Source organism: Tursiops truncatus (assembly GCF_011762595.2).
Source record: "Tursiops truncatus isolate mTurTru1 chromosome Y unlocalized genomic scaffold, mTurTru1.mat.Y SUPER_Y_unloc_1, whole genome shotgun sequence".
Taxonomy (NCBI): domain Eukaryota; kingdom Metazoa; phylum Chordata; class Mammalia; order Artiodactyla; family Delphinidae; genus Tursiops; species Tursiops truncatus.
Window position 1 is genome coordinate 1,365,185 of NW_022983136.1, and position 8,218 is coordinate 1,373,402.

Consider the following 8,218-nt stretch of genomic DNA (forward strand, 5'->3'; position numbering starts at 1 on the left):
ATGATCATCTCATAGATGCAGAGAAAGCTTTTGACAAAATCCACACCCATTACGATAAAAACTCTGCAGAAAGTAGTCATAGAGGGACTTTCCTCAACAAATAAAGGCCATATATGACAAACCACAGCCAACATCATCCTCAATGGTGAAAAAACTGAAAGCATTTCCCACTAAGATCAGAAACAAGACAAGGCTATGTTTATTTGTAATACTTTTTTTTTTTATCCTTTGTGTTATAGCTAAGATTTGAATATATATTCCTAAAAAGAGGTACAGTATTCTAATTCTGAATATATCATCTGAATCAGATTTGTTTGTGTATTTTATCTTTTTATTTCATTTGAAGAGCTCCTTTCCCATTCTTTGTTATGCAGATCCAGTGTTGGTAAAATCTCTCAGCTTTTCTCTGTCTTGAAAAGCAAGTGTTTTTTAATCTATAAAACATAAATTTGCAGGACAAAATATTCTTGGCTGTCAGTTTTGTCTTTTGAGTACGCCATTCTAATATCCCTGACCTATAGAATTTCTGCTGAAAAATCTGCTGATAGCCTAATGGGTATACTTATATAGGTTAACTGGTTTTTCTCTCCTGGCTAATGTTTAATTCTTTTCTTATCACTGACTTTCACAGTTTTGGTATATCTTGGAGTCTTTTAAACTTTTCTTGAGGTAATAAGGTGGTATGCTGGTTTTGTGAACTTTAATTTCCCGTTGTTTCCCAGGTTTGGGAAGTTCCCAGGTATTATCCTTTAACTAAGCTCTTGTTCTCCTTTCCCTCTCTTCTTCTGGAATAATCATTATTCTTTTATTAGCCTTCCCACGAAGTCATATAGTTCTAGCAAGGTTTCTTCCCTTTTAAAAATCTTAGCTCTCACACATCTCCTCTGAATTATGACAAATTTCTATTTGAGTTCACTAATACTCTCTTCCATGTAATCTGATCTATTTCTAGGCATTTAGGCAATTTTTACCACATTTATGGAGTTCTTTTGCTCCAGAATTTGTTTTTTTCTTTTTTGGAATTGTAGTCTTTTTAAGTAAAGTACTCCTTCTTTAGTTAACTTTGTTCTGAGATTGCCTTTCTGAGTTTCCTGTAGCTCATCAATTTTCATAACACCTATTTTAAATCCATTAACATTTTGATGGCAATATTTTATATCTTTTGGTTCAGTTGCATAACATTGTTAGTTTTTTTGTGATAATGTAGTACCATGATTTTATTCACAGTGTTTGATGAAAAGTGCCTCTGATCTGCATTTGAAGTAGCAAACACCTTTCTTATTTATGCAAGGCTTTGTTCACTTTGATTGTAAGATATATAAGGTTGATAGTTTGGAGCCTTCCTTTTTTTTTTTTCAGAGATGGTGCTGTAGTACAAGATTTGATTTCTCTCACTAGTGTTATCTTCAAATAAAGTTAGGTGCAGAAAAAAACCAAGGATGGTGCAGAATAGGAAGAGGTGTATATATTCAGCATTTTGGGCTTTGTGTGTGCCCATGGCTCAGTACAGGGATCCTCAAGTGAAGAGTTCCAGTGGACATTGGAAGTCCTCTTACCTTCCAGGGGAGACTATATGATTATTTGTTGTCTTTGCCATTTTCCCCCTCCCTGCTACTGTAGTCCTACTCAGTAAGGGCAACTTGTTCTCCAACTGCAGCACACATGGCTGGGCAGACTATCTCCCCCCCCCCCCACCTCCCACTCACCTTTTTATGCTTTCTCTCCTTTTCAGGAAATATACTGCCTCAGTGTCAGAGTGGAGTCTGCCTTTCCTGCCAGCAAAAAAACATGGTAATGGATGTTAAGATTATTGTGGTGATTATTTTGCAATATACAAGCATATTAAATCATTATGTTGTACATCTGAAACTAATATAATGTTATATATCAATTATACAGCAGCAAAAATTTCAGAAACTGTCAGTGTGCACGCATGAAAAGAAGTGCAAAACTCTAACTTTTCCAGAAGAAACCAACTTAAAACTATATGCACTAATAGCAAAGGGATGAGAAAGATATACCATGCTAACGTTAATCAAAAGGATGCCAGAGGGCTTCCCCGGTGGCGCAGTGGTTGAGAGTCCGCCTGCTAATGCAGGGCAATGGGTTCGTGCCCCGGTCCAGGAAGATCCCACATGCCGCGGAGCGGCTGCTCCCGTGAGCCATGGTCGCTGAACCTGCGCATCCGGGCCTGTGCGCCGAAACGGGAGAAGCCACAGCAGTGAGAGGCCCGCGTACCACGAAGAAAAAAAAGGATGCCAGAGTACCTATTTTAATTTCAAACAAAGCTGATTTCTGAGCAAGAAATTTATGAAGAGTAAATATGAGCATTACATAACCAAAAGTCAAACAACTCTTTGAAACAACTTAAAAATTCTTAGTGTATGCTTACTTAACAGTATCAAGATATGTATGCAAAACAGATAAAAGGGAAAAGACATACATTTCTTATTATAGTTGGAGACTTCAACAACTTTTTCAATAATGAGAGAGCGCATAGACAGAAAGTCAGCAAGGACAAAGTTGAAGTGAACAGCACCATAAATCAGCTTATTTTAATAGATGTATATATATTAATACTTACTCCCACAACAGCAGAATAAATATTTTCTAAAGCACATATGAAATATCCTCCAAGATAGACAAATTCTCATCTTAAGTGCACTTTAACACATTTTTGTTGATTTAATAACACAAATGTCTGCTTTCAGATGATAGTGCAGTTCAACTGAAAAAAAATGAGAGAAACATGCTGGAAAAATCTCAAAACACTTGTAAATGAAAACACACTTCTAGAGAACATTTGGATCAAAGAAGTCAAGAAATTTTAAAGATTTTGTATTGAAAAATATTGGAGACACAACTTATCCAAGTTTCTGGGATGCAGCAAAATCAGTGCTTAGAGAAAAACTTATAGCTTTGAATGCCTCTGTTTAAAAAAATAATCTAGGGCTTCCCTGGTGGATGCAGTGTTTGGGGTCTGCCTGCAATGCACGGGACACGGGTTTGTGCCCTTGTCCAGAAGGATCCTGCATGCCGTGGAGCAGCTGGGCCCATGAGCCATGGCCGCTGGCCTGCACATCTGGAGCCTGTGCTCTGTGGTGGAGAGGCCACAGCAAGTGAGAGGCCTGCATACAGCAAAAAAAAAAAAACATACACAAAAACAAATCTAAAACCAGTAAACCAAACTTGCACTTAAATACTAAGAAAAAGGCAAACTAAACCAAATGAAGAGGGAAAAAGTAACTGTTAGGGCAGAAGTCAATAAAATTGAAACAAAAATAATAGAAAAATATCAACAAAGAAAAACTGTTTCATTCAAAAGATTAACATATGTTTAACTTCAACAACCCTAATTTTCATGAAACAGAATGCACATATTACTAATACCAGAAATTTTAAGAGGGATATTACTACTGATCATAAACAGAGAAAGTTAATAAGGAATGCTATGAACAACTCTCACAAATTTGATCACCTAGATGACATGGAAAAAATCTTTGAAAGATACATTCTGCCCAAACTCACACAAGCTAGAAATAGGCATTTCAAGGGACTCTAGCATAAGGCCACCACAGAGATCGCAGCATCAGGCCTGCCCATCTGTGGACCAGGGTACTAGGCTTTTTCCAACTAGAGATTCTAGCGTTTTTTTTTTTGCTGTTTGTTTTTTCCATAGATGCAGTCCCAGGCATGGCTACAAAACCCAGCACAGAGTCCACCAATAGATTCATGTGTCAGTCCCAAAAATCATGGGCAGAGCAGGAGGAGAGCTTTGTGAACCATGACACTGGCTTGCCCACAAACAGCAGCACCTTATGGGAATCCTGACCTGTTCAACTGTCCTTGCGCCCTGAGAGGAGGCCTGATCACTCACCACATCCACCAGCAGTCCTGCCAAACAATACTGTTTTGATAAGTATAGCTTGAAATACAGTTTGAAATTAGGAACTAATGATGCTTCCCACTTTGTTCTTTGTCACGATTGTTTTCATCTTATCAGATTCTTTTTTTATTCCATATATATTTTAATATTGTTTGTTCTATTTCTTTGAAAACTGCCATTGGAATTTTGATAAGAATTGCATTAAATCTGTGATTGTCTGGGGGTAGTATAGACAACATTAATTTTTTCATTCATGAGCATGGAATAATCTTTCAATTTTGTTGTCTCTGCTTCAATTCTTTCTACTAAACTATAGTTTTTATTTTACCGACTTTTACTTTCTTGGTCAAACTTATTCCTAGGTAATTTACTCATTTGATGCAATTGTGAATGGAATTGATTTCTTAACTTCTTTAACAGTTTGGTATTACTTGTACAAATGTAAAAAATTTTTGTATATTGCAACCTTAATTCATTCATTATTTCTAAAGTTTTTGGGTCTAAATTTTGAACTTTAGGATTCTCTACTTAATATCATGTCTTCTGCAAATAGTTGTAGTCTTACTTCTTTCTTTCCAATTAATACTTTTATTTCTTTTTCACCTGAATGCTCAGTCTAGAACTTCTAATGCTATGTTGAATAAAAGAGTTAAAATGTGGCATTTTTCCTGTTCCAGATTTTACAGAGAAACCGTTTAACTCTTCACTGTTGTGTATGGTAGCTGTGGGCTTTTCATATATGACTTTTAATATAATGAGATATGTTCCAGCATTACTCATTTTTGAAGAGTTTTTATTATAAGTGGATGTTCTGTTTTGTTATATAACTTCTCTGCATCTCTTGAGATGAGCATATGATTTTTATATTACACTATGTTAATTTCTGTATCACACTAATTGATTTGTTTATGTTAAACCATTATTGCACACCTGGAATTAATTGTACTTTGTCATGGTTGTATGATTCTTTCTTTTTATTTCCCTCCACTCATCTAGTAATGTTATAACAAATTTAATTTTCTAATGTTAAAACATTGCTTTATTGAGATAAACTCAATTTTGTCATTGTATATTATCATTTTTATACACTGTTAAATTTGATTAGCCTTTCTTTTTGCTTATGTTGGCACTTGAAGTATAAACTCTCTAAGTACTGCTTTAGCTTCACCTCATACATTTTGATTGCCAGTACTTTTTATTATCATTCAGCTTAAAATATTCTCTAATTTATATAAACATTTCTTCTTTGAACCGATTATTTAACAGTATTTTCCAATTCTAAAATTCTTTAAAAATTACTGTTTAATCATTGATTCCTTCTTTTTTAAATTATTTTTATTATTTTTGAATTTTATTTTATTTATTTTTTATACAGCAGGTGCTTATTAGTTATCCAATTTATACATATTAGTACATATATGTCATCCTAATCTCACAATTTATCATACCACCAAGACCCCCACCACTTTCCCCCCTTGTTATCCATACATTTGCTCTCTACCTCTGTGTCTTAATTTCTGCCCTGCAAACTTGTTCATCTGTACCATTTTTCTAGGTTCCACATATATGTGTTAATATATTGATATTTGTTTTTCTCTTGTTCTGACTTACTTCACTTTGTATGACAGTCTCTAAATCCATCCATGTCTGTACAAATGACCCAATTTTGTTCCTTTTTATGCTGAGTAATATTCCATTGTATATATATACCACATCTTCTTTAGCCATTCATCTGTCAATGGGCACTTAGGTTGCTTCCCGGCTATTGTAAATAGTGCTGCAATGAACATTGGGATGCATGTGTCTTTTTGAATTATGGTTTTCTCTGGGTATATGTCCAGTAGTGGAATTGCTCGGTCATATGGTAATTCCATGTTTAGTTGTTTAAGCAACCTCCATACTGTTCTCCATAGTGGCTGTATCAATTTACATTCCCACCACAGTGCGAGAGGATTCCCTTTTCTCCACACCCTCTCCAGCATTTGTTGTTTGTAGATTTTCTGATAATGCCCATTCATACTGGTGTGGGTGATACCTCATTGCAGTTTTGATTTCCATTTTTCTAATAATTAATGATGTTGAGCAGCTTTTCATGTGCTTCTTGGCCATCTGTATGTCTTCTTTGGAGAAATGTCTATTTGGTCTTCTGACCACTTTTGGATTGGATTGTTTGTTTTTTTAATATTGAGCGACATGAGCTGTTTATATATTTTGGAGATTAATCCTTGTGTGCTGATTGGTTTTGCAATTATCTTCTCCCATCCTGAGGGTTGTCTTTTCATCTTGTTTGTGGTTTCCTTTGCTTGTAAAAGCTTTTAAGTTTCATTAGGTCCCATTTGTTTATTTTTATTTCCATTACTCTGAGAGGTGGATCAAAAAAGATCTTGCTGTGATTTATGTCAAAAGAGTGTTCTTTCTCTGTTTTCCTCTAAGAGTTTTATGGTGTCTAGTCTTACACTTAGGTTTCTAATCCATTTTGAGTTTTTTTGTGTGTATGGTGTTAGGGAAGTGTCTAATTTCATTCTTTGACATGTAGCTCTCCAGTTTTCCCAGCACGACTTATTGAAGAGACCGTCTTTCCTGCAATGTATATTCTTGCATCCTTTGTCATACATTAGTTGACCATAGGTGCGTGGGTTTACCTCTGGGATTTCTATCCTTTTCCATTGATCTATATTTCTGTTTTTGTGTAAGTACCATATTGTCTTGATTACTGTAGCTTTGTAGTATAGTCTGAAGTCAGGGAGTCTGATTCCTCCAGCTTCATTTCTTTCCCTCAAGACTGCTTTGTCTACTCGGGGTCTTTTATATTTCCATAAATATTTTAAGATTTTTTTTGTTCTAGTTCCATAAATAATGCCATTGGTAATTTGATAGGGATTTCATTGAATCTATAGATTGCTTTGAGTAGTATAGTCATTTTCACAACATTGATTCTTCCAATCCAAGAACATGGTATATCTCTCCATTTGTTTGTACCATCATTAATTTCTTTCAACAGTGTCTTATAGTTTTCTGCATACAGTTATTTGACTCCCTAGGTAGGTATTCCTAGGTATTTTATTTTTCTTGCTGCAATGGTAAATGGGAGTGTTTCCTTAATTTTTCTTTCAGATTTTTCATCATTAGTGTATAGGAATGTAAGAGATTTCTGTGCATTAATTTTGTATCCTGCAACATTACCAAATTCATTGATTAGCTCTAGTAGTTTTCAGGTGGCATCTATAGGATTCTCTATGTATAGTATTGTGTCATCCACAAACAGTGACCGTTTTACTTCTTTTCCAATTGTATTCCTTTGATTTCTTTTTCTCATTTGATTGCAATGGCTAGGACTTCCAAACTATGTTGACTAATAGTGGTGAGAGTGGACAACTTTGTCTTTTTCCTGATCTTAGAGGAAATGCTTTCAGTATTTCACCATTGGGAATGAAGTTTGCTGTGGGTTTGTTATATATGGCCTTTATTATTTTGAGGTAGTTTCCCTGTATGCCCACTTTCTAGAGAATTTTTGTCATAAATCGGTGAATTTTGACAATTCTTTTCTGCGTCTATTGAGATGATCATGTGGTTTTTCTTTTTCAATTTATTAATATCATGTATCACATTGATTGATTTGCATACATTGAAGAATCCTTCCATCCCTGGGATAAATCCCAGTTGATAATGGTGTGTGATTCTTTTAATGTGTTGTTTGATTCTATTAGTATTTTGTTGAAGATGTTTGCATCTATCGTCATCAGCGATATTGGTCTGTAATTTTCTTTTTTTGTAGTATCTCTGTCTGGTTTTGGTATTAGGGTGATGGTGGCCTTGTAGATCAGTATGGGAGTGTTCCTTCCTCTTTTATATTTTGGAAGAGTTTGAGAAGGATAGGTGTTAGCTCTTCTCTAAATATTTGATAGAATTCACCTGTGAAGCCATCTGGTCCTGGACTTTTGTTTTTTGGAAGATTTTTAATCACAGTTTCAATTTCATTACTTGTGATTGGTCTGTTCATATTTTCTATTTCTTCCTGGTTCACTGTTGTAAGGTTATACCTTTCTAAGAATTTGTCCGTTTCTTCCAGATTGTCCATTTTATTGGCATAGAGTTGCTTGTTGTCTCTTAGGATGCTTTGCATTATTGTGGTTTCTCTTGTAACTTCTCCATTTTTCATTTCTAATTTTACTGATTTGAGTCCTCTCCCTCTTTTTCTTGATGAGTCTGGCTAATAGTTTATCAATTTTGTTTATCTTCTCAAAGGATCAGCTTTTAGTTTTATTAATCTTTGCAATTGTTTTCTTTCTTTCTATTTCATTTATTTCTGCTCTGATCTTTATGAATTCTTTC